The sequence below is a fragment of the Lampetra fluviatilis genome, chromosome 82 (genome assembly GCF_964198595.1).
Source record: "Lampetra fluviatilis chromosome 82, kcLamFluv1.1, whole genome shotgun sequence".
Lineage (NCBI taxonomy): Eukaryota > Metazoa > Chordata > Hyperoartia > Petromyzontiformes > Petromyzontidae > Lampetra > Lampetra fluviatilis.
This window is the reverse complement of record NC_136356.1, coordinates 644,581-670,868: the sequence shown is the minus strand read 5'-3', so window position 1 is coordinate 670,868 and position 26,288 is coordinate 644,581. Positions and strand designations below refer to the sequence as shown.

The window sequence follows — 26,288 nt, the reverse complement described above, 5'->3', positions numbered from 1 at the left end:
AAAAAAATTATTTTACATATATTCAAATAGAACTCATTCATGGCTTTGTCTGAACGCCACAGTGTAAGAGCCCAGAGCGTAACCCCTCCACAGGTCGTGGCAGAGTAGCGCAGTTGGTAGCGCCCTCGCTTCCCATGCCAAAGGTCGCGGGATCGATCCCTGCGTCCTCCACAGGTGAATATATTTTTAAATCCTTTATATTAAGTTCGCTGCCACGCATATAAAGGATTTATAGTGAAAAACTTTGTTTTTAGGGTTATACTTATTCAGAGTTCATTTCCCCCCGCATCTCCAGCTTTCTCGGCCTCCCACTTCCAGCCCCGCCCACTTCCCCCCCCTCCCCAGCCTCACGTGCCGTCTCCTAGCGCTCACGCAGCGCCCCCCTCTCTCTCTCTCCCCTTGCCCCTCCCCCCTTCTTACCTAGAAACCTCTTGCCACGGCAGCTCTCTCCCACTTCAGCAAAAAAAAAAATTCTTGCTGTAGTTTTCACACCTGATGATGATTGCTTGTGTTGCAATCAAAATGCCGTGATTTGTTTAATTTTCATGTATTTCTAACTACGTGACTTTACCGAAAGAACCAAAGAGTATTGAGACCCCAGTTTAAGCAATGATGGCTGAAACTCAGATCTAAACCCACGCTCTCTGCCACACTCAAGTTTCATTTATTAGGTATAGCCCTGTGAGCCATTCGGCTCTTGAATCGGGTGCAACCGCAACAAACAAAAAAACAAAAACATGAACAAGATAACATCTTAAAGTGACTATGTGCAAACAGAAAATCCAAGAAAAGACAGCAAAATATTGCAGAAAAAGCACCATACACCAACACTCTGTGCAAAAATCCCAGTGGGATGCAAGTCAAACAAACAATAACCACAAGACAACTTAGATTAAGGCCATCAGTCTAACTCTGTACTACAAAAAACAAACATGGCCAAACCGAAAAACTTTTCAAAAATCACAAAAACAAAGCCATAAAAGCAATGAAACAGTGATCATAGGAACTGTGACCGAATTTTCACAATAAACGACGTAAACAACATGTATTACCACTCTGTAGCCATAGCTGGCTGCATGAGTCACTCCACAACAGCAGGAGCATCAGTCGGAGTGTCAACATGTTTCAATGCACCTTTAAGATCAGCACTACAAATCCATGACTATTAAAAGTAACTGACGAGGGAGCCTCCTCATCTGCATATAAGCCACGTGATGCAGGTATCTGGGACTTACCCTCATACTCCTCCAAGATCTCAGCCCACTTGAATTGTCTGTCCATGTTGTTGGAAAAGAGAAGTTTCTGTTTGATGTCGGAGGGCCTGGAGAGGTTGGAACAATGGTCAGATTTGTCAACCTTTTTAATCACTCATCCTCTCAATTATTACATATTTGACCACTCACTGTACCATCTACTCACTTTCGTGCCTGTTGCTTTACAGGCCCACTCACTCACTTGTTTACCCACTCACATATATGCATCTGATCACTCTTTCATCCACCTACGCGAACATATTTATTCCAACTGCCTATTGCATTAAACATAATCGCCAGACTTAACCATGATATTTGACCACTAATCCAGACATGCATGTTCATGTACAGCCCATTTTTATGCATCGACTGCTTCATAACAGCCCCCCTATGCCTTGTAGGTCCTTAGGGTCATATGACCAAACGTTAATTATTTGTTATAACCAGGGCATGACGTATGTCACTTGATGTCAGAGATGCCACCCATGTGGCTGTGACATGACAGATTGGAGACAACTATGGCAGCAGCTAGGGCCTGAACTGAAAGGCAAACTCCTCCCCAATGTTAAACACAATTCAATTAATATAATCTAGAGCACAATTGTGCCAGCAATCAGAACACAATGATTGTAGACATGTTATTCATATGCTATGACATTTAAACAGGCTTGTTATTAACTTTTAAATGCTGACTCGATTAGAGTCTAAACAATGACAGAAAAAGGAATATATCAAGGAATGCCAATTAATCTATTTAATAGTCCTAATTTGGTTGAAAAAAATCCGATTACCATCTAATCAAAAGAATGGAGCTTTTGTTTGTGGTGAAAATGTATAAATGTATTCTTCAGACGACATATTAATTTAAAGTAACTATTTCCTTCTAGATTTGAAGCTTTCGTGACAGCAAGGATTCATATTCTTAGGTTTTTTCGGTAAAGTCACGTAGGTAAAACATCAAAATTAATGAAAATAAAATAAAACAAAAATCACGACGTTGCTTATAAGGGATTACATCTTGAATCATTGCCTCACTTGATGCAGCTAATTCGGCTGTGACGGTCCCACCTGATGACGGAGACTTGTGTTGCCTCCGAAACGTCGTGATTTTTGTTTTATTTTATTTTATTTTCATTAATTTTGATGTTTTACCTACGTGACTTTACCGAAAAAACCTAAGAATATAACTATTTCCTGTAAAGTGTACCATAATATAGAAATAAAGGTGAGATCCTCTGAAATAAAGTCAAGCACACGATCATACACTACAAAGCAGAAATAAGTAATAGTTAACTGTGACTTCTTTTCATGCCTTTTCTATGCCAACATGTCTTGCATCAATGATCAGCTGAATACAATGACAATATACGGAGTATCTGCATTTTGACAAATTTTGGAGTTAGGAACCCAGACACAATTTCCAAGTCACTAGAGTTTGCTTTTGGGTTACATATGGATTTTTTATCATCTGTTATAACTTCCAACCATAATTGGAAACCAATACCATAAGCCCTCAAACTCATGTACTTAGAGGGACTCCCACATATTTGAAACCCTCAGAAACTGAACCCATGAACACCCATAAAATCCTTAAACCACCCCGCTCAGGCTCACCTGTCCGAGGCGATGATGAGTAGGCTCACTACTGCAAAGATGGATTTCAGTTTCATCAAAAGTTGGGCAAGTTTTAACAACCACGATGCTAATTAATCTCAGGCTGCTTTTACCTGAGAGTAGAAACACAGCCACACATGTAAACAAATTCGGCCAGTATCAATGACACATAGTGCATGTCAGAGGTACCAACCATGTAGCTGTGACATCAGATTGGAGATGTTGGGGCCACTGGTTCCCGAAGTCCCTCCCTGCTCCATGCCTATGGCAGGGGCTCCGCCGTTCGCCGACCCCTCGCTACTCTGCGAGCAGCTGCTGCCGTCGCTGGGCTCATCGCCCGACGGCTCCCCTCCCTGATCCGTCCCTCCGCGAGCTCGTGTGAGAGGCATAGCTCGCCGCACGCTCTCGTTCACCTGTAAATGCTGCGTTGTCTCTCCATAAATCACGTGCTCTAAACGGGGGTCAGGGGTCGGAGGGCGAACGACGCTGCTCTCACACCGCGCGAGTTCCTGCGGCGATAGACGGAGCGGGGACCTGCGGACGCACCGACCCCTTCCCCCACACTACGAGCGCACACACCTGCACACACGCGACGCCCACTCATGCGCCGCTCTACGCCGCGCTCCCACGTGGCGAGCCGCTGTGCACACAGCACCACCCGCGTTCCCACCTCTCAGCGAGATCACGCGGAGACACGGTCAGCTATTAATGATTTATTGTCTGCTACCTGCGAATGGATGGTAAATCAGTGAGTCGACGAGGCTGGCCTATGCTACTTCCCCTGGACCTATTCCCTATTTATCGGCTTACGATACCCTGTCACCTTGCTACTCACGGTTCGAAGTATTCGGCGTCCTGTGGCTTTTCCTCTATGCCGTCGGGACACGTCACGCGGACGTCCGGAGGGCAGAGCTGGGAGCCGACTTGCACGCGTGCCTCTTGAAGATAAGTGATCTCTCTCTACCTTGCGACGATCCCTTTTATCCTCTCTCCCGTACGCCCCGAATGCTCTCCGCTCAAGAGCGGCGCATATGCTAATCAATGTGCTGCGCGCGCGGCGTAAATTCTAATTAATCCCTTTCTCACGCATGCCTTTGTTATCGCAGATTATGCGGCGGCGTCCATTACAAAGGCTCGCCGTGGGAATTTGTGCCCGGGCTCCCCACGTGCGTCCGCCCTCCCGATTATTCATACTTTCCGCTTAGTGCTTTACCTTCCCTAACAATGGTGCCTGCGCACTCAAGCGCAACCATCCAAACCATCCGCGACTACGCAAGAGCCGCCGCATTCCTGCTAATTATACCGTCCCGTCCCTCCCCTGCTTGCCCCGTCGACACGTGGGGGGTGTGTGTGGGGGATGCGCCTCAACCGCGGTGGCCGAATGCCCCTCGCCGCAACCATACCATCTTAAGGTCGGTCGCAGCGCCGCGGTGCAACGTAGCGTCGGGGGAGGTCATCCAATTCCCTGATCGCCGGAAACCGTGAGAGTTAATCCCGATAAGGGTTTCTCGGATAAAAACCGGTCGATCAGGTGTCCTCCCCTTCCAGCTCTATGGGGGGGGGGGGGTGGGGGGAATGCGTGCGGGTGTGTTCATGTGAGGTGAGGTGAGGGGGACGTGGGGTCGGCTCCGTCGCTTGGTGGTGGTGAGGTCGCAGATGGGGCGCCTGCTGAACGGCTTCGTGGCGGCGGCATCACAGAATCGAACCCACTGAACTCGCTCCATTGATAGATTCCTCGATCTTTGCCTATCCCCGGCAGTCGTTCTAGTTTCTATTTATTTCATTGTGTGTGGTGTGTAGTGTAAGCAATGTGGGATATCGATGTACACAGATATGAACAAGATCAGCAGACAAGACGTCTTTCATTTATTAGTCTCTCCGCGAAACAAAGGAATGTTTTACACAAAATATAATAACTACTGCAGCATTCAGTGCAAGTCAACTGTGGACCGGTTTTGGTGTACAATTTATACGTAAATATATAAGCACACGACTTCATTTATCTGTGACGAACGCTGCACTTTCCTTTGCTTTCATGCAGGGGGCGCTGTAAACCTACGCGCCCCCTGCATGAACGACGGAGGCGCATGGACAGACGTTCGATCGCGTTGGAATCGATCTGCAGACGGCGGTCTTCTCCCAACGAGGTGAAAGTCTGCATCGAACAGAATCCGCGGCAAGGCAATCTACTTAACGACGAGAGAAAATTCACACGAAATGTCGTTTTCAATTAAGTCTTCCAGATGTAAAATGATATAAGCTTTTAAAGAAGAAATACAATGATCTAATGCAAAACATAATACAATTCAAAGTTGTTTCATTTTAAAACTTCAAAACGGAGCATCGGGTGCTTGCGTGAATGCATCGTTCATGCGCAATTTTTGTGACTTTCCTGGCCCAAGGCCGTAAATGGTTGTGAGGGGGCTGTAGGCAGTCAGGCTTGCTTCAACCCATGGTTGTGAACATCCAGACGTTAATCGGCAAGGACCATTTCTTGTCCTAGTTCGCCAACATATAAGACATCATGCAAAATTCTAATGAGTGTTGTTGTGGAGAATATATCTACTCGATGTGCTCTGCCTTGTAACCAAATACAAATCTGTACCAAAAATGTATTTCAAATAGGCTCTTAGAATTACCTCCTTGCTATGAAGCAGATCAGCAGACACGACATCTTTCATTTATCGATCTCTCCACGAAATAAATGAATGTTTTACACAAACTATAACTAGCACAGCCTTCTGGGAGTGCGTCAATGATTCAGTGCAAGCCACCTGTGGACCCTTATTGGTGCACAGCGTCTCAAGAGCAGCCGGGCTTGCTTCAACCGATAGCTTCAAACATCCAGACGTTAATCAGTAAGGAGCATTTCTAGCCCTAGTTAGACGAAATTTGTGTCAACACGTAATACCAAATTATAATTCAAGTTGTAGAGAATGTATCTACACTACGTGTAACTTTTGAGTGGTTTGCCTTGTAATTGATGAATGATCCGAGTGTGCTCCCTATTTTAAAGACAATGAGTTGCTCCAGAGGGAGATACTTCCTGAAAACACAAAAATACCCTTTGACCTGTATCACAAGAACAATGAGTCTCACCTGAGTTATCTGTACAGGTTACTTGCAAAACACACACTGTGTCCTAACATGACTCATTCAATGTTTGACCCTTATAGACAAAAGGTTACATGTACGCACACCATCAGACAAGTATTCATTCTAAATTCGTGACAGGCATGTTAACAAAATCGAAATACTGCACTGAAATATACTGCATTAGGTTACATCCTATTAACAAGAAGCTAATTAAAAAAAAAGTATGCACCGTCTGCTTAACAGTGTATGTACAACATACTAATGCACCATTCAAAACGAGTCGGCCATTGCATGCTGGCATCTGGGTAAAAATTGAGCAAATTCTAAACATTACCTACAAACTCCACAACTGAGATGCCACATCAACCATCGCCCCCTACTGACAGGCTCTTGTCCACATGCAGGCCGGTGCAGGGCCACCACCTTGTGCCACACAGGGGCAGCTGCTGCTTGGGGATGCTCTTCGAGTGTTTGAGACGAGAAACGATACAAAACTACGAATTGCCGAGGCAATTAAGCAAGCACAATATAAATGCAATTATGATAACATAGTGAATGCTTGGGAGCTTATTGGCTCTCGCTCCTGGTTAGAGATCTACCCAACACACAGGTCCACAAAGACTGGCCGCTCTAACCCTGCAGGTTGAACCTAGCAATTGAGTGTTCAACTTCACATTCTTGTCATTAAAGGCCTGTGACAAAGGTGCATCTATTGGAGCGACATCGTCACTGGCTTACACATCTACCGGGTCTCCATTTGACTTTGTATTGTCTCGGAGGAAGTCCACCCACACCTCCACTTCCACAAACTGCTGGGAGTTGCCTCGCTCTGCCTCACAGTCAGAATTCTCCTCCTGCTTCACGTTGTCTCCATCGATGTGAAGGTCCCATTTTGGAGTTGAATCTTCATCTTCACATTTTACCTTCACTTCTTGGCTCATCAGCATCACTTCTTCACATTTCACCTTCACCTCTTCATATTTCACCTTGATTTCTTTGAAAGTGTCCAAGCTGGGATTTTCTTCCGGTTCTTGTTTGATGAGGGATGGGCTCATTGAGGCACTTTGACTCTCACAAGCTGATTTCAGACTCCACTCCTGGTGGATCTTCTGATGCTTGTGTGCTCTCTGGTGTCTTTGAAGATTTGGTGAAAGTTTAAACGCCTTCTCACACACACCGCACTTGAAGGGTTTCTCTCCCGTGTGTGTTCTGTTGTGTGTTACAAGAGCAGATGACTGTGCAAACGCCTTCCCACACACACTGCACTTGAAGGGTTTCTCTCCCGTGTGTGTTCTCTTGTGTGTTACAAGAGCAGATGACTGTGCAAATGCCTTCCCACACACACTGCACTTGAAGGGTTTTTCTCCCGTGTGTGTTCTCTGGTGTGCTACAAGATGAGCTGAAAGTGCAAACGCCTTCCCACACACACTGCACTTGAAGGGTTTCTCTCCTGTGTGTGTTCTCTGGTGTGCTACAAGAGTAGATGAATCTGAAAACGCATTCCCACACACAATGCACTTGAAGGGTTTTTCTCCCGTGTGTGTTCTCTGGTGTGCTACAAGATGAGCTGAATGTGCAAACGCCCTCCCACACACACTGCATTTGAAGGGTTTCTCTCCCGTGTGTGTTCTCTTGTGTGTTACAAGAGCAGATGACTGTGCAAACGCCTTCCCACACACACTGCACTTGAAGGGTTTCTCTCCCTTGTGTGTTCTCTTGTGTGTTACAAGAGCAGATGACTGTGCAAACGCCTTCCCACACACACTGCACTTGAAGGGTTTCTCTCCTGTGTGTGTTCTCTGGTGTGCTACAAGAGTAGACGACTCTGCAAACGCCTTCCCACACACACTGCACTTGAAGGGTTTCTCTCCTGTGTGTGTTCTCTGGTGTGCTACAAGAGTAGATGACTCTGCAAACACCTTCTCACACACACTGCACTTGAAGGGTTTCTCTCCCGTGTGTTCTCTGGTGTGCTACAAGAGTAGATGAACATGGAAACGCCTTCCCACACACACTGTACTTGAAGGGTTTCTCTCCTGTGTGAGTTCTCTGGTGCCGTGTCAAATGTGCAGGACGATCCGTGCTGTATGCACACCGGTCGCATTGTTGCCTTTTTGCACCGAGCCGCGCCGAGTGCCTTTGCTCCATGAGACCACTTCTGCAGAGGCAGCGACAGCTGCAGACAGAAACAAAGAATATCCACACCATCTACACATCAGTATCGAGGCACAGAGGAATGCATATGTAGGGGTGTTAGAGAGAGAGCCCGTTATGCATGGCAGCCTATGGTAAACAAACACAGTAGGCGGGGCTACATGAGTGCACGAGCAGGTGCCCTCTGCGACGTCCGCGCCAGACACCCTGGGGGGTCGATTCGGTCGTTATGATCCCCCGGGGCCCCACCCCTCAGGGAGGGGTTGGGTATAAAAGGGGAATGTATCGAAGGGCTCGGGAGTGATGTTTAGCTAAAGGAGAGAAGACGGAAGACGTCTTAGAGAGAGCCCTGGACTCCCCCTGGTACGCCGTCCTTATCAGGACCGCGCAGGCTCGAGCCAGTGGCGTGGTACCAGGGCCAGAGCCAGTGCTGGTCTGGACTCTGGGTACCGGGCCCGACTGACCAGTGTCGGGCCAAGATAGCCTCCCCTAGCCCATTAGTGGAGGACTCAGAGGCAGGCTAGGGTTAGCTAGAGAGGTGTGTCCTCAGATAGACGGGTGAGGGGGCCGATACCCCCTCAAATGTGTATGTCACAACGTTGGTGTTAAATAAACAAGTGTGCCTCCAACTCCGGTGTGAACGAGTCGTGAGCGTTACTACATCTGGCGTCAGAAGTGAAACAAAGTACGAACATGGATACACGCCGGACGACTCGAGTCGGGGTACCAGAGGCAGAAGACACCACTGCAGTCGGAGGGCCCGAGACGGCTGAAGATGCCATCGACCAGCCGGGGCTGGGCGCATCCACGCCACAGCAGCTGGAGGAAGGGGAGCCGTCGATGGAGGGGCTGAGGGAGGCGCACGCGAAACTGACCGAGCTGCTGTACGCCGCAGCCGCCATGCTCGACACCATCACGCAGCTGGGGGCTGCGGGACCGCCACGGGGCAACGGCAGCCGACGATCACAGCGCCTTCCCGCCATTTCCACGGAGCTACATTTTGAAACTCCCGCCATCGCCGCAGCTGCTGTTGAGGGCGTGGCCGCTCTAAGCATCGCGTCCAACGGCGGGAGTACAGTACCTGCCGCGTCACCACCAACGGGCGGAACGTCACCACGGGTGCGACCGGCGATGCCATCGCTGGTTCGTGCCGACGCTGAGTTGAGTGAGGCGGACGAGGGAGTGCGTTCTTCCTCTGCAGCCGCTGCCTTACATCAGCGGCTACCTCCACTCAAGGAATTTGTGGGCGAGGATGGCGACTGGGGCGGCTTCCAGCGGCGCTTCCTCGCTCACCAGGAGATGGCACAGTGGACAGACGCCGAGGCTCTCCGCGCGCTGCCAGCACTTCTCGACAGCGACGCCCTCGCCACTCTAACATCGGCTTCGAAGGAGAGGCGCTCCACGCTGCGGAAGGCGATGCAGGTGCTGTCGGCGGTATATGGTCCACCATCGGACTGTCGCCAACTCTTTTACGATCGCCAGCGGGGGACGAAGGAGTCGCCCCTGGCGTACCGCACAAGCCTCCTGGCACTGGCGAAGGAGGCCTTTCCACGAATGGATGACGAGGGTGTCGACGCCATGGTGACAGAGAAGATACTTTTGCTGGCGGACGACTTAGACATCGTCATTGTCGCACAGGACGATGCAGAGATGTGCTCCCTCCAAGCGGCCCGTCTTCTCCACGCAAACCTGTCCTCTCAACGACGGAAGGCCAGCAAGGCGGCGAGCGGGCGTGCCGTCGCTGCAGCCACCCTCCCGGCGGAAGAGGTTTGCGCCATCGACCATCAACGGCAACATGGAGCGGGAGTACGGGAGGACCGGGCCGGTTCAAGCCGTCTACAACATCCATCGTCGTCACCAGCGCTTCCACGCTGTTACAACTGCGGCATCCGGGGCCACGTCGCCTCGGGGTGCCGCTCTCCTGGGCAGCGCAGGACGACACCTCAACGGGACGCCGGCCCTCGTCACAAGCTCCACCATCATAATCCGGCGAGTCGCGGCACCCCTCATGCTTGGCCCACGCACACGCCCGTCACACACTCAAACACCGCAGCGAAGGGGGGGCCAATATCGCGTACCATGGCACCAACACGCACCGCTCTGGGTACTCAGATTGAACCCAGCCAGTGGTCCGTGTTGGCCCATCGGGTTGTAGCCGCGTCGTCAGGGTCGTCGGCCGTTGTGGGTCACATCGATGGGGTCGAGGTGCGCATCCTGGTCGATACAGGAGCATCGGCGACCATTATTTCGGAGTTGATTTATAACATTCTCCCTGCCCAAAGCCGTCCTTTGATGCCTGTTAACGTGCCATTCTTTGCTGCTAACGGGGGTTCACTTGGCATCATCGGACAAATTCGTGCCCAAATTTGTGTCGGGGATATTAAATTGTCTGGGCCGATTTTTGTTTCCTCCTCGCTGGCGGTTCCGTGCCTGCTGGGGACGGACTTTCTGGCCAAAATGCCGATTAGGATATTAATCGACCAGGGATGCATTGAGCTCCCATCGGGCCGACGCATGGCGTTTCTGCCATCCCCCGCTACGAGCCGGACGGCGTTCGCGACGGTGCCGGCGTTCGTAGATAGAACGGTGCGCGTTCCTCCGGGGGCGCAAATGTTGATTCCTTTGAAACTTCGGCGGCCCTTCGCTAAGGGCATTGGGGCTCAAGGGGTTCTGTTGGGACCGTCTAGGGCCAGGGTCAGTGGACCTGATTTACTCCCGGCCCAGACCATAGTGAGAGGGGAAGGAGAACCCTTCATCGCGGTCCTCAATGTGGGCTCGCAGACGGTGGTGGTCCCACAGGGGACCGTGCTTGCTCACGCAACGCCGGTGCCCTGTGAGGAACCCGTCGCGAGTCATGTCGGCGCTGTCCCTGCACCGCGACCACATTCGGACAGCGATGAAGGGTGGCTCGAGGCGCTTTGTGCGGGATCGACGGACCTGTCAAATTTAGAGCGTCAACGTCTTAAGACACTACTAAGGGAATTTTCCGACGTTTTCAGTCGGGATAAATACGATTTGGGCTGCACTAATCTGCTGCGTCACCATATTGATACGGGTGACAGCGCGCCAATACGCCAGAATCCTTTTCGGTTGAGTCCCGCCGAAAAGGACCATGTCAAATCGGCTGTTGATGACATGCTAGCCGCCGACATCATTTCTCCCTCCAACAGCCCTTGGGGAGCGCCGATCGTCCTGGTTAAGAAGCAGGACGGTTCGTTGCGGTTTTGCGTTGACTTTCGGCGCCTTAATAAAATTACGGTTGCCGACGCATACCCGCTCCCACGGATGGACGAATCGCTTGACGCCTTGGCGGGAGCGCGATTCTTCTCCACATTGGACTTACTTTCGGGATTCTGGCAGCTTCCTCTGGACGATGATTCAAAGCCTAAAACTGCTTTCCGTACTCCGCACGGCCTGTTTCAATTCAACCGGTTGCCGATGGGCTTACACTCAGCGCCGGCAACTTTCCAGCGGTTGATGGAATTGGTTTTGGCTGGATTGCAATGGGAGTCGTGCCTGATTTATTTGGATGACGTTATTGTCTTTGGCAAAACTTTTGATGAACATCTCCAGAGGTTGCGGGCGGTTTTCCTAAAGATGCGGGCTGCTAATTAGAAATTTAAGCCCCAAAAATGCCATTTGTTACGCGAGTCGGTGCGTTATTTGGGGCACATCGTGGGACGCTCAGGTATTTCTACCGATCCCGCCAAAACGCAGTGTGTAAGCTCCTGGCCGACTCCCACCTCAGTGGGAGAAGTTAGGAGTTTTATTGGGTTTGCGTCGTATTATAGACGCTTCGTCGCTAATTTTGCGACTATAGCAAAACCCCTACACGCTTTAACATCAAAAGGGGTTCGGTTCTGCTGGGGTCAGGAGGAGGAAGCTGCTTTTTGCTCCCTTCGGGACGCTTTGGTAAACGCTCCTCCCCTGATTTACCCTGATTTTTCAAAACCATTCTTGCTCGACACCGATGCGAGCAACACGGGTATTGGGGGCGTGCTCTCCCAGATGGTTGACGGCGTGGAACGTGTGGTTGCGTACGGCAGTCGGGTGTTGTCTCCAGCGGAGCAACGATATTGTGTCACCCGTAGGGAACTGTTGGCAATTGTCCATTTCATCCAACAGTATCGCCCATATCTGTACGGTCGGCATTTCACCGTCCGCACAGATCATGCGGCACTGCAGTACGCCCTGAGGGTTCAACAGCCATCGGGACAATTGTCCCGATGGTTGGAGGTCCTCCAGGATTACGATTTCCAAACCACATACCGTAAGGGCGTTCGCCACACCAACGCGGACGCTCTGTCGCGCTTGCCAACCACCTCCGAGTGTGCGTGCCTCCTGGGGTCTGGACGTTGCAGACCTCCAGGGGACACATCGGTTCCTGTCTTGGCGGCCGCCAACGACGACGATACGGTAGTTACTAATTCGATCGAACAACAGGGCAAAGATTCCCTGTTGGGGTTGCCCGTCATTGAATGGGGGCGCCTCCAGATGGAGGATGTCTCCCTCCTCGGGTGGCGACGTCGCGTTGGCGGTGCGGCGGGGGGAAAAAGAGGTGGTTCCGACGCATGGGAAATGTGCCAAGGCCTGCTGATGCATTGGGACGGGAAGTCGCGTCGACATCGGCTGGTGGTCCCTACTGGGTTGCGGGGCAGGGTGGTATGGGCCGCTCATGAGCGCCTCCTACACCTGGGGACCCAAAAGACTCTCGCCTTGCTGCAACTTGATTTTTATTGGCCTGGCATGACGAGGGATGTTGGGGATTTGTTGGGATCATGCCCTCGATGTGCACAACGCAAACCGCCGGCACGGGAGTCTAACCCGCCCTTGCAATCGATCAAAGTGTCCAGGATAAACGAGCTGGTCGCTCTGGACATTTTGGGACCATTCCCCGCCACCCCCAGGGGGAATAGATATTTGTTGACTGGTGTCGAGTATTTTACACGCTGGCCTATGGCCTGGCCTCTGGCCAACCAGTCGGCAGCAGCCATCGTGGAGGCCTTTGTTCAGGGTTATGTCCTGGACAAAGGTGCTCCGGAGAGGCTGCTGACCGACCAGGGCAGAAATTTTTCCGGTAAACTACTCAGACAAGTCTGTGATCTCCTGGGCACAAAGAAAATTCGGACCTCCCCATATCACCCACAAACTGACGGGATGGTCGAACGGTTGCATCGCACCATCACGTCCATGTTATCACAACAAGTTTCGGACTCGCAAACGGATTGGGACCTACAAATTCAGGGGGTCTTGGCGGCGTACCGGATGGCACCCCATGCAGCTACGGGGTTTTCTCCCTTTTACCTCATGTACGGCCGAGAACCAGACCCGCCTGTTCGTGCCCAGTTGCAGATCCCCGTGCCGCAGGGAAAAACTAATCTGGCTGACCACGTTAAATTTAATCTGGACAAATTGACCGAGGCACGGGATGCTGCAATGCAAAACTCTGACCTCCGTCAGAAGGCGAATGAGCGCCTCAGATTGAGTCGAGCGCACATGCTGCAGTGGAAGCCGGGGGACAAGGCATGGCTGCACTGCCCCCAGGTGCCACTGGCAACCTCCTCTAAACTGGTGCGGCCGTGGCGGGGTCCTGTGGAAGTGGTGGAGGTGTTACGACCGCAGTGCGTGCGCATCAAGTGGGGGAAGCGGCGATGGTTCGTGCACCCCTCTAGGTTAAAACCCTTCTCTGCGGTACACAATCACACTTCACACGCGCGTGGCCAAGCATGTGGGGGGTCGGCCGACTCGCTGGGTCCATCTCCGTCGCTCTCACCTAATGCCTTGCCGGCTGTGCCACCTTCAGGTGCATCAGGAGTGACGGGCTCACGCCCGATCACCCCTCCTGCGGATACCGAGGGTCACGCGGAGTCGGATGAATGCTCACCCCAAGACGGACAATTGCCACCTGATGGTCCGCCACGCGCGGTTACCCCGTGTGAGGGGCCCGCTGCAAGGACGCGCGCTAAAATGCGCAAACTGTTGTGAGGCCGGAAAATGTGTACATAGCTGTTGTGTTCATTGGATGTTGTGTGGGTGGTGTGTTCCCCACTCCTCGGATGTACATATGTTGGCTTCACCGTGTGTTGTGTGTGCGGGGTGGGTTCCCTGCTGATTGTATATAGGCTGTTTTTTTTACGGAATTCGTATTTATTCGGGGGGGGTGCGACGGGTTGTTTTCTCATCTTGCTGTTGCGTTCTTGTTCTGGTTCCTGTTATTGTTCAAAAATAGTGAGGCACACGCGCGGTCAGGGGGTGAAGGCACCTTTATTGTCAAATTTTTGTATGTTGGCAGCCGGGACGGCTGCATGCTATGCGGGGGGGAGTGATGTAGGGGTGTTAGAGAGAGAGCCCGTTATGCATGGCAGCCTATGGTAAACAAACACAGTAGGCGGGGCTACATGAGTGCACGAGCAGGTGCCCTCTGCGACGTCCGCGCCAGACACCCTGGGGGGTCGATTCGGTCGTTATGATCCCCCGGGGCCCCACCCCTCAGGGAGGGGTTGGGTATAAAAGGGGAATGTATCGAAGGGCTCGGGAGTGATGTTTAGCTAAAGGAGAGAAGACGGAAGACGTCTTAGAGAGAGCCCTGGACTCCCCCTGGTACGCCGTCCTTATCAGGACCGCGCAGGCTCGAGCCAGTGGCGTGGTACCAGGGCCAGAGCCAGTGCTGGTCTGGACTCTGGGTACCGGGCCCGACTGACCAGTGTCGGGCCAAGATAGCCTCCCCTAGCCCATTAGTGGAGGACTCAGAGGCAGGCTAGGGTTAGCTAGAGAGGTGTGTCCTCAGATAGACGGGTGAGGGGGCCGATACCCCCTCAAATGTGTATGTCACAACGTTGGTGTTAAATAAACAAGTGTGCCTCCAACTCCGGTGTGAACGAGTCGTGAGCGTTACTACACATATATACAGTCACACTTGACTTACACATCTATAGTTATTCATATAGTAAAAATATATAGTAAAAAAAGATATAGTAAAAAAAGAAGTGTCCCAAATTAATCACACGGGCTGTTATGGCACACAATGAGAGGGCAAATGGTCATAAACATGCCTGGAAGCCCTCGTATCTTCAAAATGAACGTTAACCCAAAACTCAGCACACAATTTCAACTGTCTGGCTTCTAAATAAATTATTAAAGCTAAATTCAGCTGACATAGCAAAGGGTGTTGAAAATAATACTATTTGTGTTATGCCAAATGCATAAATTAATGTTCAATCACAACTTAGAGGTGTGAAGCCAGGCACAGATGTCCTTGATTGCTGGAATGAGCAGTTCCGACTTCAGCTGCTGCACGTGTGCTGTGATCACTTCCTGACTCCATTTTTACAAACAGTTCCAGAGGAAAACTAAAATAAACTACTGTTTTGATATAACCTCTGTACTCAATAGAGTTAATAGACTTTACTGCAAATACGAACTTGACACTGTCACACACTCAGAGGTGGAGCCAGGATTTTCAGGTAGGGGGGGGAAACCCCTCCAGCAATGAAAAATTACAGGAGTTGTTAGTAAGTAAGGAGTTGTTAGTGAGAAAGGAGTTGTTAGTAAGAAAGGACTTGTCCCTTGCTTTTCATTCGACGCGTGTGATCGTCATCGCGCTTGCTGAACGTGTTGATGCCTTCAGGAAAGAAAAATAGACTTTTGTATTTTGGGGGGGGGGGGGGGAAATGACCATGAAGTATGTGGCATCAACCCGCATCACACCTGAGTTAAGCGCTCTGCAATGCTTACCCCCCTACCACATGGCTCTTCGCGCGCCGTACTTCTACAGCTGTTCACAGCGTGCGGGAGATTTTAGGTGGCGCTTCGCTCCTGGCCGATTAAGTCATTGGCTTCTTGGAGTTTCAATACTAATCCGTGCGAAGAACGGGTACAACTGCCATCTTAAATATAAAACAGAACTTACACCTGTTTGTTTGTGTGAAGCAGCAAAAACTCTCCAACGCTGAGCTCTGGCGTCATGAAATTTTCACAGCTTATGCTGTCTGGAATTTCTAAGCGAATGCCACGTCATTCCCTTCCCGAGTGGCAAAAATCGACCTGACGTAGCAGTGGGTTCAGGTTGAATTTCCTTGAGTGAAAACATCCGATTTAGGTAAATTGAAGTGTTTCGGCTTCTTTCTTGCAAGCATCAATTTTTTCAGGGTTTTTCATTGAATTATGAGGGAATATTAAATTAATCCAAGACAAGAATCCAAGTCCCGGGCAAAGCCGGGTAGTGAAGCGAGTTACTAATAAACCCCAATGATCCTATCGAAATTACGGATTTCTATCGGATCGTTGGGGGGGCACGTGCCACCCCACCCCCACTGGCTCCACCACTGTCACACACTGACATGGTTCACAGGTGGTGGTGTGTCAAGACCCACGCCTGGCCACCTTCACCTGCTCAGTATTAATGCTTCCTCACTCCACCAAATAATTCATTGAGGATCAACCAACACAGCCGAGGCTGCGTGTCTCTCTGTGGTGAGATGTTAACGACCTGTCCTGGCATACAGGAAGTCGTGGGTTCGATCCCGACCCTGATGCCTGCTGTATATTTGTAGTTTACGTGTCTCTCTCTCTCTCCCTTCCCGATCCCCAGGTTTCCCCTCCACATGTACAGAGCGAACACCGCCACACGTCCAGAGTGAACACCGCCACGCGTCTAGAGTGAACACCACCACGTGTCTAGAGCGAACACCGCCACGCGTCTAGAGTGAACACAGCCATGCGTCTAGAGTGAACACCGCCACGCATCTAGAGTGAACACCGCCACGCGTCTAGAGCGAACACCACCACGTGTCTAGAGCGAACACCGCCACGCGTCTAGAGTGAACACCGCCACGCGTCCAGAGTGAACACTGCCACGCGTCCAGAGTGAACACCACCACGCGTCCAGAGTGAACACCGCCACGCATCCAGAGTGAACACCGCCACACGTCCAGAGTGAACACCGCCACGCGTCTAGAGTGAACACCACCACGCGTCTAGAGTGAACACCGCCACGTGTCTAGAGTGAACACCGCCACGTGTCTAGAGTGAACACCGCTACGTGTCTAGAGCGAACACCGCCACATGTCTAGAGCGAACACCGCCCCGTATCTAGAGTGAACACCGCCACACGTCTAGAGTGAACACCGCCACGCGTTTAGAGTGAACACCACCACGCGTCTAGAGTGAACACCACCACGCGTCCAGAGTGAACACCACCACGCGTCTAGAGTGAACACCGCCACGCGTCCAGAGTGAATACCGCCACGCGTCTAGAGTGAACACCACCACGCGTCTAGAGTGAACACCGCCACGTGTCTAGAGTGAACACCGCCACGTGTCTAGAGTGAACACCGCCACGCGTCTAGAGTGAACACCGCCACGTGTCTAGAGTGAACACCGCCACGTGTCTAGAGTGAACACCGCCACGCGTCTAGAGTGAACAACACCACGTGTCTAGAGTGAACACCGCCACGTGTCTAGAGTGAACACCGCCACGCGTCTAGAGTGAACAACACCACGTGTCTAGAGTGAACACCGCCACGTATCTAGAGTGAACACCGCCACGCGTCTAGAGTGAACACCGCCACGCGTCTAGAGTGAACACCACCACGTGTCTAGAGCGAACACCGCCACGTGTCTAGAGTGAACACCGCCACGTGTCTAGAGTGAACATCGCCACGCGTCCAGAGTGAACACCGCCACGCGTCCAGAGTGAACACCGCCACGCGTCCAGAGTGAACACCACCACGCGTCTAGAGTGAACACCACCACGCTGTTGACGAGCCTCACCTTCTTTTTGGTTCTTTCGGTAAAGTCACGTAGAAGGGAAGTCATAAAATAATAAAAATAAAACATAATAAAATAAAATAATTCTCATGACGTTATGGCTACAACGCAAGCAGCCGTCTTCAGGTGTAGCCGAAACGTCGTGAGAATTATTTTATTTTATCATGTTTTATTTGTATTATTTTATTACTTCCCTTCTACGTGACTTTACCGAAAGAACCAAGAAGATGAATTCCTGCAGTCACGAAAGCTTTAAATCGAGCCTCACTTTGTTGTTGTTGTTGTGGGCAGGTCGCTTCTGAAAACAAGAGCGGTATAGCAGCTCAAGCGGGCGTGGCCTGATAAAAAAATGAAAAAAAACTGTTCGTATAGAATATTTAAACAAAGGTACAAAGTGGCGATCCGGTACAAGACAAATTAAACTAAGCGAGAGAATTGAAGCAAACGCGACCAGGCGAGGGCAGGAGGCAAGGCCCCGCGTTGTAAAGTTCCAACGTGGACATCGCTTCCATGCTCGCTGCTACTCAATTGACATCCCTACGAGAGAGAGAGGCTCTACCTCGGTACACAACAACCACCACCACAACAACCACAACCAACACAACAACCACCACCACCACAACTACCACCACCACCACAACTACCACCACCACCACAACTACCACCACCACCACAACCACCACCACCACCACAACCACCACCACCACAACCACCACCACCACAACTACCACCACCACAACTACCACCACCACAACCACCACCACCACAACCCCCACCACCACCACAACCACAACCACCACCACCACCACAACCACCACAACCACCACCACCACAACCACCACCACCACCACAACCACCACCACAACCACCACCACCACCACAACCACCACCACCACAACCACCACCACAACCACCACCACCACAACCCCCACCACCACCACAACCACAACCACCACCACAACCACCACAACCACCACCACAACCACCACCACCACAACCACCACAACCACCACCACAACCACCACCACCAGCACCACAACCACCACCACCACAACCACCACCACCACAACGACCACCACCACAACCACCACCACCACAACCACCACAACCACCACTACCACCACAACCACCACCACCACAACCACCACCACCACCACAACCACCACAACCACCACCACCACCACAACCACCACCACCACAACTACCACCACCACAACTACCACCACCACAACTACCACCACCACAACCACCACCACCACAACTCCCACCACCACCACAACCACCACCACCACAACCACCACCACCACAACCACCACCACAACCACCACCACCACAACCACCACCACCACAACTACCACCACCACAACTACCACCACCACAACTACCACCACCACAACCACAACCACCACCACAACCACCACAACCCCCACCACCACCACCACAACCACCACCACCACAACCACCACCACCACAACCACCACCACCACCACAACCACCACCACCACAACCACCACCACAACCACCACCACCACAACCACCATCACAACCACCATCACAACCACCACCACAACCACCACCACCACAACCACCACCACCACCACCACAACCACCACCACCACAACCACCACCACCACCACAACCACCACCACCACAACCACCACCACCACAACACCACCACCACAACCACCACAACCACCACCACCACAACCACCACCACCACAACCACCACCACCCCCCACAACCACCACCACCACAACCACCACCACCACAACCACCACCACCACAACCACCACCAACACCACAACCACCACCACAACCACCACCACCACCACAACCACCACCACCACAACCACCACCACCACAACCACCACCACCACAACCACCACCACCATCACAACCACCACAACCACCACCACAACCACCACCACCACAACCACCACCACCACCACAACCAACACAACCACCACCACAACCACCACCACCACAACCACCACCACCACCACCACAACCACCACCACCACAACCACCACCACCACAACCACCACCACAACCACCACAACCACCACCACCACCACAACCACCACCACCACAACCACCACCACCCCCCACAACCACCACCACCACAACCACCACCACCACAACCACCACCACCACAACCACCACCACCACAACCACCACCACCACCACAACCACCACCACAACCACCACCACCACAACCACCACAACCACCACCACCACAACCACCACCACCACCACAACCACCACCACCACCACAACCACCACCACCACAAGCACCACCACCACAACCACCACCACCACAACCACCACCACCACAACCACCACAACCACAACCACCACAACCACCACCACCACAACCACCACAACCACCACCACCACCACAACCACCACCACCACAACCACCACCACCACAACCACCACAACCACCACCACCACAACCACCACCACCACAACCACCACCACCACCACAACCACCACCACCACAACCACCACCACCACAACCACCACCACCACCACAACCACCACAACCACCACCACCACAACCACCACAACCACCACCACCACCACCACAACCACCACCACCACAACCACCACCACCACAACCACCACCACCACAACCACCACCACCACAACCACCACAACCACCACCACCACCACCACAACCACCACCACCACAACCACCACCACCACAACTACCACCACCACAACCACCACAACCACCACCACCACAACCACCACCACCACAACCACCACCACCACAACCACCACCACCACCACAACCACCACCACCACAACCACCACCACCACCACAACCACCACCACCACCACCACCACAACCACCACCACCACAACCACCACCACAACCACCACAACCACCACCACCACAACCACCACAACCACCACCACCACAACCACCACAACCACCACCACCACAACCACCACCACCACAACCACCACCACCACAACTACCACCACCACAACTACCACAACCACCACCACCACAACCACCACCACCACAACCACCACCACCGCAACCACCACCACCGCAACCACCACCACCACCACAACCACCACCACCACAACCACCACCACAACCACCACCACCACAACCACCACCACCACAACCACCACAACCACAACCACCACCACCACAACCACCACAACCACCACCACCACCACAACCACCACCACCACAACCACCACCACAACCACCACAACCACCACCACCACCACCACAACCACCACCACCACAACCACCACCACAACCACCACCACAACCACCACAACCACCACCACCACAACCACCACAACCACCACCACCACAACCACCACCACCACAACCACCACAACCACCACCACCACAACCACCACCACCACAACTACCACCACCACAACTACCACAACCACCACCACCACAACCACCACCACCACCACAACCACCACCACCACAACCACCACCACCACCACAACCACCACCACCACAACCACCACCACAACCACCACCACCACAACCACCACCACCACAACTACCACCACCACAACCACCACCACCACCACAACCACCACCACCACCACCACCACCACCACCACAACCACCACCACCACAACCACCACCACCACCACAACCACCACCACCATCACCACCACAACCACCACAACCACCACCACAACCACCACCACCACAACCACCACCACAACCACCACCACCACAACCCCCACCACCACCACAACCACAACCACCACCACCACAACCACCACCACCACAACCACCACCACCACAACCACCACAACCACCACCACAACCACCACCACCACCACCACAACCACCACCACCACAACGACCACCACCACAACCACCACCACCACAACCACCACAACCACCACCACCACAACCACCACAACCACCACCACCACAACCACCACCACCACAACTACCACCACCACAACTACCACCACCACAACCACCACCACAACCACCACCACCACAACTCCCACCACCACCACAACCACCACCACCACAACCACCACCACCACAACCACCACCACAACCACCACCACCACAACCACCACCACCACAACCACCACCACCACAACTACCACCACCACAACTACCACCACCACAACTACCACCACCACAACCACAACCACCACCACAACCACCACAACCCCCACCACCACCACCACAACCACCACCACCACAACCACCACCACAACCACCACCACCACCACAACCACCACCACCACAACCACCACAACCACAACCACCACAACCACCACCACCACAACCACCACAACCACCACCACCACCACAACCACCACCACCACAACCACCACCACCACAACCACCACAACCACCACCACCACAACCACCACCACCACAACCACCACCACCACCACAACCACCACCACCACAACCACCACCACCACAACCACCACCACCACCACAACCACCACAACCACCACCACCACAACCACCACAACCACCACCACCACCACCACAACCACCACCACCACAACCACCACCACCACAACCACCACCACCACAACCACCACCACCACAACCACCACAACCACCACCACCACCACCACAACCACCACCACCACAACCACCACCACCACAACTACCACCACCACAACCACCACAACCACCACCACCACAACCACCACCACCACAACCACCACCACCACAACCACCACCACCACCACAACCACCACCACCACAACCACCACCACCACCACAACCACCACCACCACCACCACCACAACCACCACCACCACAACCACCACCACAACCACCACAACCACCACCACCACAACCACCACAACCACCACCACCACAACCACCACAACCACCACCACCACAACCACCACCACCACAACCACCACCACCACAACTACCACCACCACAACTACCACAACCACCACCACCACAACCACCACCACCACAACCACCACCACCGCAACCACCACCACCGCAACCACCACCACCACCACAACCACCACCACCACAACCACCACCACAACCACCACCACCACAACCACCACCACCACAACCACCACAACCACAACCACCACCACCACAACCACCACAACCACCACCACCACCACAACCACCACCACCACAACCACCACCACAACCACCACAACCACCACCACCACCACCACAACCACCACCACCACAACCACCACCACAACCACCACCACAACCACCACAACCACCACCACCACAACCACCACAACCACCACCACCACAACCACCACCACCACAACCACCACAACCACCACCACCACAACCACCACCACCACAACTACCACCACCACAACTACCACAACCACCACCACCACAACCACCACCACCACCACAACCACCACCACCACAACCACCACCACCACCACCACAACCACCACCACCACAACCACCACCACAACCACCACCACCACAACCACCACCACCACAACTACCACCACCACAACCACCACCACCACCACAACCACCACCACCACCACAACCACCACCACCACAACCACCACCACCACAACCACCACCACCACCACAACCACCACCACCATCACCACCACAACCACCACAACCACCACCACAACCACCACCACCACAACCACCACCACAACCACCACCACCACAACCCCCACCACCACCACAACCACAACCACCACCACCACAACCACCACCACCACAACCACCACCACCACAACCACCACCACCACCACCACAACCACCACCACCACAACGACCACCACCACAACCACCACCACCACAACCACCACAACCACCACCACCACAACCACCACAACCACCACCACCACAACCACCACCACCACAACTACCACCACCACAACTACCACCACCACAACCACCACCACAACCACCACCACCACAACTCCCACCACCACCACAACCACCACCACCACAACCACCACCACCACAACCACCACCACAACCACCACCACCACAACCACCACCACCACAACCACCACCACCACAACTACCACCACCACAACTACCACCACCACAACTACCACCACCACAACCACAACCACCACCACAACCACCACAACCCCCACCACCACCACCACAACCACCACCACCACAACCACCACCACAACCACCACCACCACCACAACCACCACCACCACAACCACCACCACAACCACCACAACCACCACCACAACCACCACCACCACAACCACCACCACCACCACCACCACAACCACCACCACCACAACCACCACCACCACAACCACCACCACCACCACCACAACCACCACCACCACAACCACCACCACCACAACACCACCACCACAACCACCACAACCACCACCACCACAACCACCACCACCACAACCACCACCACCCCCACAACCACCACCACCACAACCACCACCACAACCACAACCACCACCACCACCACAACCACCACCACAACCACCACCACCACCACAACCACCACCACCACAACCACCACCACCACAACCACCACCACCACAACCACCACCACCATCACAACCACCACAACCACCACCACAACCACCACCACCACAACCACCACCACCACCACAACCACCACCACAACCACCACCACCACAACCACCACCACCACCACCACAACCACCACCACCACAACCACCACCACCACAACCACCACCACAACCACCACAACCACCACCACCACAACCACCACCACCACAACCACCACCACCCCCACAACCACCACCACCACAACCACCACCACCACAACCACCACCACCACAACCACCACCACCACAACCACCACAACCACCACCACCACCACAACCACCACCACCACCACAACCACCACCACAACCACCACCACCACCACAACCACCACAACCACCACCACCACAACCACCACCACCACCACAACCACCACCACCACCACAACCACCACCACCACAACCACCACCACCACAACCACCACCACCACAACCACCACAACCACCACCACCACAACCACCACAACCACCACCACCACAACCACCACCACCACAACTACCACCACCACAACTACCACAACCACCACCACCACAACCACCACCACCACAACCACCACCACCACCACAACCACCACCACCACAACCACCACCACCACAACCACCACAACCACCACCACCACAACCACCACAACCACCACCACCACCACAACCACCACCACCACAACCACCACCACCACAACCACCACCACCACAACCACCACAACCACCACCACCACCACCACAACCACCACCACCACAACCACCACCACCACAACCACCACCACCACCACAACCACCACCACCACAACCACCACCACCACCACCACAACCACCACCACCACAACCACCACCACCACAACCACCACCACCACAACCACCACCACAACCACCACAACCACCACCACAACCACCACAACCACCACCACCACAACCACCACAACCACCACCACCACAACCACCACCACCACAACCACCACCACCACAACTACCACCACCACAACTACCACAACCACCACCACCACAACCACCACCACCACCACAACCACCACCACCACAACCACCACCACCACAACCACCACCACCACAACCACCACCACCACCACAACCACCACCACCACCACAACCACCACCACCACAACCACCACCACAACCACCACCACCACAACCACCACCACCACAACTACCACCACCACAACTACCACCACCACAACTACCACAACCACCACCACCACAACCACCACCACCACAACCACCACCACCACAACCACCACCACCACAACCACCACCCCAACCACCACCACCACCACAACCACCACCACAACCACCACCACCACCACAACCACCACCACCACCACAACCACCACAACCACCACCACCACAACCACCACAACCACCACCACCACAACCACCACAACCACCACCACCACAACCACCACAACCACCACCACCACAACCACCACCACCACAACCACCACCACCACAACTACCACCACCACAACTACCACAACCACCACCACCACAACCACCACCACCACCACAACCACCACCACCACCACAACCACCACCACCACAACCACCACCACCACCACAACCACCACCACCACCACAACCACCACCACCACCACCACAACCACCACCACCACCACCACCACAACCACCACCACCACAACCACCACCACCACCACAACCACCACCACCATCACCACCACAACCACCACAACCACCACCACAACTACCACCACCACAACCACCACCACAACCACCACCACCACAACCACCACCACAACCACCACAACCACCACAACCACCACAACCGCGATGATAATTTCTCACCTCGGATTGCAGTTCACGGGCGGAGCGGCAACTTCCTGG

At 53.4% G+C, this 26,288-nt stretch overlaps 1 long non-coding RNA gene across 1 annotated transcript; it reads right to left on the bottom strand.

Annotated features, from left to right (window-relative positions):
* Window positions 1-5,352: 5,352 nt before the first annotated feature.
* Window positions 5,353-26,288, bottom strand: LOC144953756 (uncharacterized). The gene is made up of 3 exons (XR_013640896.1): window positions 26,250-26,288; window positions 8,059-8,139; window positions 5,353-5,366 (listed from the first exon to the last, which is right to left on the bottom strand). It is a non-coding gene; the product is annotated as an uncharacterized LOC144953756 (long non-coding RNA).